The sequence below is a fragment of the Phyllostomus hastatus genome, unplaced genomic scaffold (genome assembly GCF_019186645.2).
Source record: "Phyllostomus hastatus isolate PE091 unplaced genomic scaffold, TTU_PhHast_1.1 phas_scaffold_46, whole genome shotgun sequence".
Classification (NCBI taxonomy): Eukaryota; Metazoa; Chordata; class Mammalia; order Chiroptera; family Phyllostomidae; genus Phyllostomus; species Phyllostomus hastatus.
Genome location: NW_025334032.1, coordinates 27,894,539 through 27,901,986, shown reverse-complemented (window position 1 = coordinate 27,901,986; position 7,448 = coordinate 27,894,539). Strand labels below are relative to the sequence as shown.

The 7,448-nt window shown below is 43.0% G+C and overlaps 1 long non-coding RNA gene across 2 annotated transcripts; it reads right to left on the bottom strand.

Annotated features, from left to right (window-relative positions):
- Window positions 1–277: 277 nt before the first annotated feature.
- Window positions 278–7,072, bottom strand: LOC123807389. 2 transcript variants are annotated; one of them, XR_006783639.1, is made up of 4 exons: window positions 6,977–7,072; window positions 6,738–6,879; window positions 3,546–3,690; window positions 278–879 (listed from the first exon to the last, which is right to left on the bottom strand). It is a non-coding gene; the product is annotated as an uncharacterized LOC123807389 (long non-coding RNA). The 2 variants fall into 2 exon arrangements; XR_006783640.1 differs by having other exon boundaries at window positions 278–876.
- Window positions 7,073–7,448: the final 376 nt, after the last annotated feature.

Here is a 7,448-nt window from a genome sequence, read left to right as displayed (position 1 = left end):
TTAGTCCATAACTCTAATATGTTGAAATAATTTGGCGTTTTCTTCTTTCGATTTTCATTTTAATTATCTCTACACATTTTGGCTCATCAGAAAATGTGTTATCTTCTTTGTGTCTGTTGAAACATTCTACACAAGACAAGATTAAGGCCAGAGTCATGTGGCCCCCACTAAAGATCTCTCTCTCTCTCCATAAATAAATATATATATATATTTATATATATATAAATTTATATATATATATATATATATATATATATATATATATGTACCCATTTTTCCCCAGCCTGATCATGAAGCCTTAATTAGAACTCTTTTGGTGGCTTGTTCATTCAGATGAAAATGGACTTTATAATATTATCTTCCAACTCACATTTCATCTTCTTATCCATGAGAACAACTGAAAAAGGACAGGAAGTCTACTAGGAGAACTTCATGTGAAGAATTAGAATTATGAGGTGGTTCAGTACTCAGAAGTGAAAGGAGAATGAAGTTCAATGGGAGGAGAGGCTCTGGAATTTTATCTTTCCTAGGAAGGAAGCCGTTATCAAGTTTGGAGGACAAAAAGTGAGGAATGAGAGGTGAATTGAAGTTACCTCTAATTCTCCACAAAGGCTGCGTGACGTCGAACCAGAAGAGAAATGGCACAAATCCGTTTCAAAGTCACATCAGTTTCCATGGCAGTGAGGGGGAGGGAAGGACAGGGTCATGCTAGAAAGAGGCAGATAAGAAAACCAACCACAGTCCCTATGATAAGTAGGTATGTGCCATTTAAAAAATAAATGAATATTGTAAGCTCGTAATATTTTCAGAAATCTCCCAGGACTTCAATTTCAGCTTCCACTTGCTGTCTGCTTCCCGATGCTTCTGAAGTAGTCCCTGCTTGAAGAGAAAACAGCACTTGTGAAAAGGAAACGCGTACTCCTGGCTAAGAGAGTTCAGAGAGAACACCATCAGGGAAAAAATGGGACTGCTGGCACTTCTGAGGTTTCAGAAATGAATCCCAGCAAATTCAGTTCATGGCCTGAGATGTTCCCTGGTATAACCTCCCAGAATACATGTTCAAGCCAGAGCACTTTTCAAGGGTGCATATTCAATGTGCTCAGGGGATAGCAGCTACCATCACAGAACACCTACTGTGTGCAAGTCTTATGTTCTCCCTAATTCTCATAAAAACCCTCGGAATGAGTATGAGTCTTTCCATTTACAGATTGGAACTAAGTATCAGAAGTCTGAGTAGCCCGTGCATGATGTTAAAAGTACCAGCAGCAGGAATTACACTCTGTAGCTCTGGAAGTAAAGCCCCAGTCTGAATTCACCACCTTGCACCACGTTGCCACATCCCAGCCACTCACTGGCGACCTCAAAAACACTGAACGACTGTTAGCACGAGACGGGAGACTCTGTGCCAGAAATTGAAGCACTGACCTCCCTCACGGCAGGGGAATACAAAAATGAGTTTTCAAACCTAACAACTCAGTGTTCGACTTCAAACACTGTAGGTTTTGACAGAGTGGCTTTTTCCTCTTCCTGCTACACACGAATTTGACTCCATCATACCTGCTTATGCAGCTGAGAACTTGGCTGGATAAATATGTTACTGAGAATCATCATCTTTTACCTGAACTTCCAAAAGAACATTTAGAGCTGGAACTTGGCTCAAAAGACGTGACCGAAGAGGAGATTGATGCTAACTCATTGGACCTGAGACTTCAAATTAACATTTTTTTGCCAGCGGCAAGGAACATCTATTTAAATCTTGTAATAGGCCAGAAAACCCTACGTTCATTTTCAGAACAACATTTTTCTTTTGTCCTTGCCTCCTCCATTAGCTGTACTGATAGCCTCACAGGTCTAGGTGATATTTCAATCCCTCATCAATAACAAGCTAATGTATGGCTACTAGAAAAGTTAGCAGCCAGCACATAACCTCAGATCTTATTTCCTCTAAATTGGCTCGGGGGAGATCTTGTTTTCCTCTTCCTCGCACCTGCCAGGGAATAGGTACCTGACCAGTCACACTCTGAAGTCCTGGCTGATTAACTCTCTGGAAGAAACCTTGAGAAAGCCGCTGTTCCTGAAATGTTCATTCGCACATTCTTCTCAGAAGATAGCATTCTTCAGTCTGCCGTCTGATTTCCCTCCAGTCTCGGCAGTCTCCTGGCACGGGGCCACTGTAAACTGGAACGTCTTTTGTTTTCTCAACCTCAGTGAAAGCTGATGGGTTTAATTGTTATTGCTGCACTCAGAGCACGACCGTATTTACTGCCATTTGATGCAAGCTGTGTATCCTGCTGCCCAGGTTTCCAAGGCAATGATCTCAGGAAAAGTCCTTTTAATCTGTGCTGGGCTGTTAGCTTCGTGCTCTTCAGTCCTAAGTGATGACATCGAGACCCACCGTGCAAAGCAACAGCATGAAAGTATGCAAAGGAGACACGCGGGAGTCTTGGAAACCCTGGTACAAACAAAATTAGATGGTCAAAGGGGGAGAACAGAGGCTATCAATCTCTGGAACCACATCTGTGACATGTATGCCCCACAGGAGAACGCTAGTTAGCAAACAGAGGAAAGAGTTGCAATCGTTGAAGCCCCTTGACCAACCACGTCGTGCCGAATTGCTGAAGTTGACCACTTGGGAAGCCCTCCTCCAGTCCCTGGAAAGACTCAATCTCTTCTCCCTGCATGAGGGTCTTTGAGTGACTGGTTCTCTAAAGGCTGCGACACAGTAGGGCCCTTGGGATTCACCCACCTGGATCTTCAGAGGAATGGCTGGTGAGAACTGGCATCTGTTTAGGATCCTCAAGCTTAGTATTGGCGTAGGGAGCCTGCTGGTGAGGGGCATCATGTTGCAGAAGCTCAACCATTGGCGTTTTTGTGTCATGCCCCAGAAATCAGATGCATGGGTGCATTGTTCGAACTCAAAGAATTCAAAACCAGTTTCTAGAGTCTGGCAATGCAAATCCTGGTTTATTTCTCCTCTCTTTTATCTCCTGGGATTCATAATAGTCCCCCTTTTAAAACTCATTCCATCAGCCATCACCCTAGGAAACTTATATCTCTTCTTTGCTAAGGCCTTTTTTAGAACAATCTTCTGGTCATCATTGTTCAAAATTTCACTTTGTGATGTTTAACTATTGGGAAACATCTAGGGTGCTTTGGCCACTTAAAAAAGAATGGGGATTCTCATCCCATGGTGAGGGGCACAGCAGAACAAGGACCAACGTGGCACTTCCAGGTGCAGGGCTCAGGGCAGGGTTTCTCCTGCCCAGGTTGTAGGAAAGAAGACAACATCCTACACAGAAGTTAGGCAAAACACCAGCTGTTGGCTGAATGCCTTGTTAACAATGACGCCTTTAACCAGGACGGACATAAAGCTACTCTGGTGTGTCTCCCACAGTCCCTGGTTATGTTTGTGTTCCGAGCTAGCTAATGACCATGAACCTAAATATTTCTGTGTGCTTTGGTGAGCTCTTACAAGTGGGAAGGACGGTTTGAGTTTGATTAACCTGCAGGCCTGGGCTTCTGCACTTGGCTGGGTGTGAAGTTACCTGGTCAGTCAGTGCCATGTGGAAGTCTGCCCCCCAGTGGCTGTTATCAAGTGCTGCATGTCTTTAGGATGGACATGTGGTAAGGGTACAAAGCAGAGAATAGCATCTTGACACTGTGCAGCAATATATGCCGTTGCCTGGTTTTCTGGAACATTTTTCATTAAGAAAAACAGATGTTTCACAATTAGAAGAAAGTGTTAGTAAACACACTGAATCAGGTTACTTAGCTTCCAGAAATATGAAATAGACTGTGCATACAAAACAATTAGTTCATGTAGAGGAAGGATTCCTATCTTTATAGTCGTCATATATCCACCAGTGGTCACTCTGGCTTTGTTATCTCCATGAAATAAAGTCGATCGTATATTTCAGACATTTTTTCAAAGGGTGGCCCCATTTTCACCATACACTTTATTTTTAAAAACTTTTTATTTTAAAAGGTCTCTCGGTTCACAGAAAGTTCCCAAAATATTAGAGTAGCTCCATGTTTTTTTAACCCAATTTTCCTCAGTGGAGACACCTTACATTAACTACAACACATCCTCAAAGTGGACATGGACACTGTGACTATTTACATACCTCGTTCAGAGCTCAGCAGTTGTGTCTGCGTGCACATGCGTGTGTGTGCACACAGGCCTCTGCAATTGTATCACGTGTTTAGAACCATGTGGCCAGCACCACAGTCAGGACAGAACTATCACAACAAAAACACCTCCCCTGTGTTACCCTTTTATAACCACATCCATTCCCCCCTTCACTCCACCCCATCTCTAACCGGGCAATCACCACTTCGCTCTTATCCCCTTTCATTTCATCGTTTTGAGAATGTTATATAAGTGGAATCATACTGTATGTGACCTTCTGAGATTGGTTTTTCCACTGAGCAGAATTCCCTTGAGACCTACACAAGTTGTGGTGTGTGTTAATGGTTCATTCCTTGTTGTTGCTGAGTAGTATTCCATCATATAGATATGCCACAATTTGTTTAGTTATTCTTTTTTTTTTAAGAAGTCATGTACTTTTTTTTTCTTTTTTTTTAATATTTTATTTATTTATTTTTAGAGAGGGAAGGGAGGGCGATAGAGAGAGAGAGAGAAACATCGATGTGCGGTTGCTGGGGTTTATGGCCTGCAACCCAGGAATGTACCCTGGCTGGGAATCGAACCTGGGACACTTTGGTTCCCAGCCCGCGCTCAATCCACTGAGCTACGCCAGCCAGGGCAATAGTTATTCTTACATTGAAGGACATTTGGTTGTTTCCAGTTTTTGCCTATTACCAATAAAACTGCTATGAACATGTGTTAATCGATCTTTGTGTGGATATATGTTTTCATGTCTCTGAAATAAATACCCAGGAGTGTGACTGCTGAATCACATGATTCCTGCATATTTAATTTTTTAAGGAATTGCCAAACTAACTTCCAGAGCAGCTGTACATTTTACATCCCCACCAGGAATGTATGCAAGATGTACCAGGCAGGGGACCAGACAAACCTAGAATTATCTTCTGGAGGGTGGGCCCCTTGTAGTACAGGCTCGTACTACTAGGTGAGTGTTTTAGGAACCCATCTGTATCAGTGTACCAGCTGGCATTGTTGTGAGAGGCTGCATCAGGCTTCAGGGAATTTTTTTAAGGCTCTTTATAATGCACTTGCCCATTTCATGGAGGGTGATTTACGAGTGCACCTGTCCACTCTGCACTGAGTGTTCGGCAGTTTTTGACCCAAAATTGCATGACCTCCATGCCCCATCCTCCCTGTTCACCCGATCTCTCCCCAGGTGACTTTTTTTTGTTCCACCAGATGAGAAAGTCCTCAAAGGGAAACATTTTGCCGATGTGGAAGAGATGAAATAAAAACCAGCATGAGCACTAAAAGGCATCAAAATCTATTGTTCAAAAATTGTTTTGAGCAGTGGAAAAAACAGCTTGATAGGTATATTGTAGCAAATGGAGTACTATGAAGCTGACTGAAGTTTAAACATGTGAGAATAAATACACATTTTTTATAAATAAATTCTGGGGTTTGGGGCACACCCCCTCATACTTCCTTTGCATCCTTGCCAGCATTTGGAATTGTCACTGTTTTTCGCTTTAGCTGCTCTAATAGATGTGTAGCTGTCCCCACTCTTAAATAACAGAATTTGTCCTCTGGTTCCTGCCATCCATCACAAGGGCTGCACCAGGAGAACTCTATGAACAAGGCACACAGTTGTGTGGTTCACGCCCCTCCTTCCACGTGATTCAACAACTTAACTAAGTCTTATGAAGATAGCAGTTCAAGGATGAAATGGACATTTGAAAAATAGCAAATTTTAATTGGATTGCCTGGGTTCCTTATTAAAATCATTTTTTTCTCTGGCAAAACCGAAAAAAGTTGCCAATTACCTAGACTGAGTTAGGAGGTGATTACACCGAAAAGTGTTTCTGGCAGCTACCTAGGAATGAAACATACTATCCTCTTACTTTTGTGTTCGCTTCTTGGGCATAGTAACATTTGATCTATCCAACCTACCTTTCCTCTGTGTGTCTGACCCACTAGAGCATAGAAGGGAGAGTTCTGTTTCCTTCTCTGCAGAGACCTAGTCACACAGGTGACACTGTCTGACTTCCTGTCATTCTGTGTTACCTCACCATTGCCTCACCTCCTGTGCTGGGGTGCAGTGAGGCGTACCAGCCCGGATCCTAGCCTGTGCCCTCCTCCCACATGGAGCTCACGGCTCAGCTCCCCTGGGTGCCTAGTACTAGAAGTAAGAAGCATTATTGCTCTCAGATCTGTTTTTTCTAGGTCAACAGACCCCCAAGAACAAGAAAGACTTCGCATTCTGTGCTCAAAAACCCTCTTCCATTGAAATTTCTCGAGCCGTATTTTAGCTTTTATGTATTTCAGTCATGAGGAGGAGTGCGCAGGGTAACGTGAACACAACGCAAGCCAGCCAGTTAGCAGAGAGCAACACCATAAATTTACCAAGACACCGAGAAAGTGCCTGCTGGGGGAGAAAACCAGGAGTACAAATCTCAATCATTTTAAACTACCACCATTATAAAACTGTTCAAATTAAAGAGAGCTCTAAATCATAAACGCCTACAGTTATAGTCCTTCATTTGCAAGAAGGAAGAAAGGAGTCCCGGAGAGAAATGTAGGGTGAAGAAAAGTTAAAAGCAAACCTCTACCCCACTCTCTAATTTGTCACCTGATGTACTTCAGAGTCCGTTCCCAGGGCACCATGTTTTGGGGAAGAACATGCAGAAGCACTGCTCCTTTCCAGAAGCCGGGCTGGTGGACGTGTGCTGATGGGAACCAAGCCCACGAGATGTTTCCTTCTGTCCCGGCGGCTGGATGGGGAAGGTAAACAGGATTTGTTTCAAAATTCCTCCAGTCTAAAAAAGCTTGCAGTTCATTGATGTCTCTTAGTAAAAATTAATGACTAACCGTGGAAATATTTTGCCTCCTGGTCAGTTCGAACAGTCGTCTTCCTTTTCCAGCACAGGGCAGGAAGTGCCCCGAGAACTATCACGAGTCTCAAATCTCAGGTCCACAGTAGCACGGGGCATGTGTTTTTTGCCCAACGTTTATCAGAGAACAAAGGTCAAAGGACACCAGAATCTACAATTCAAACAGTCTCAGAGGAAGACAAAACAGGGCCCGTTTTAATGAGTGAGAACAATGGAAAAGAACTTCCAGTGAATAATGCTCAGTGTTTTAAACTCGTCTTGCTTTCTCTTGGGCTGTTATCAAGGCTTCATTTTGTGTTGCTGCGGGGTCTGAGGGCCTGGACTGCATTCTCTCCATCTTTATGTCACTTCATCTCTTAGGAATAGTTCACCTTTTTTTTTAGAATCTTAAAGAACTGTAGAGTAAATGGGTTTTGTCCTGAGGTCTATTGGTGCCTTATCATTCACTT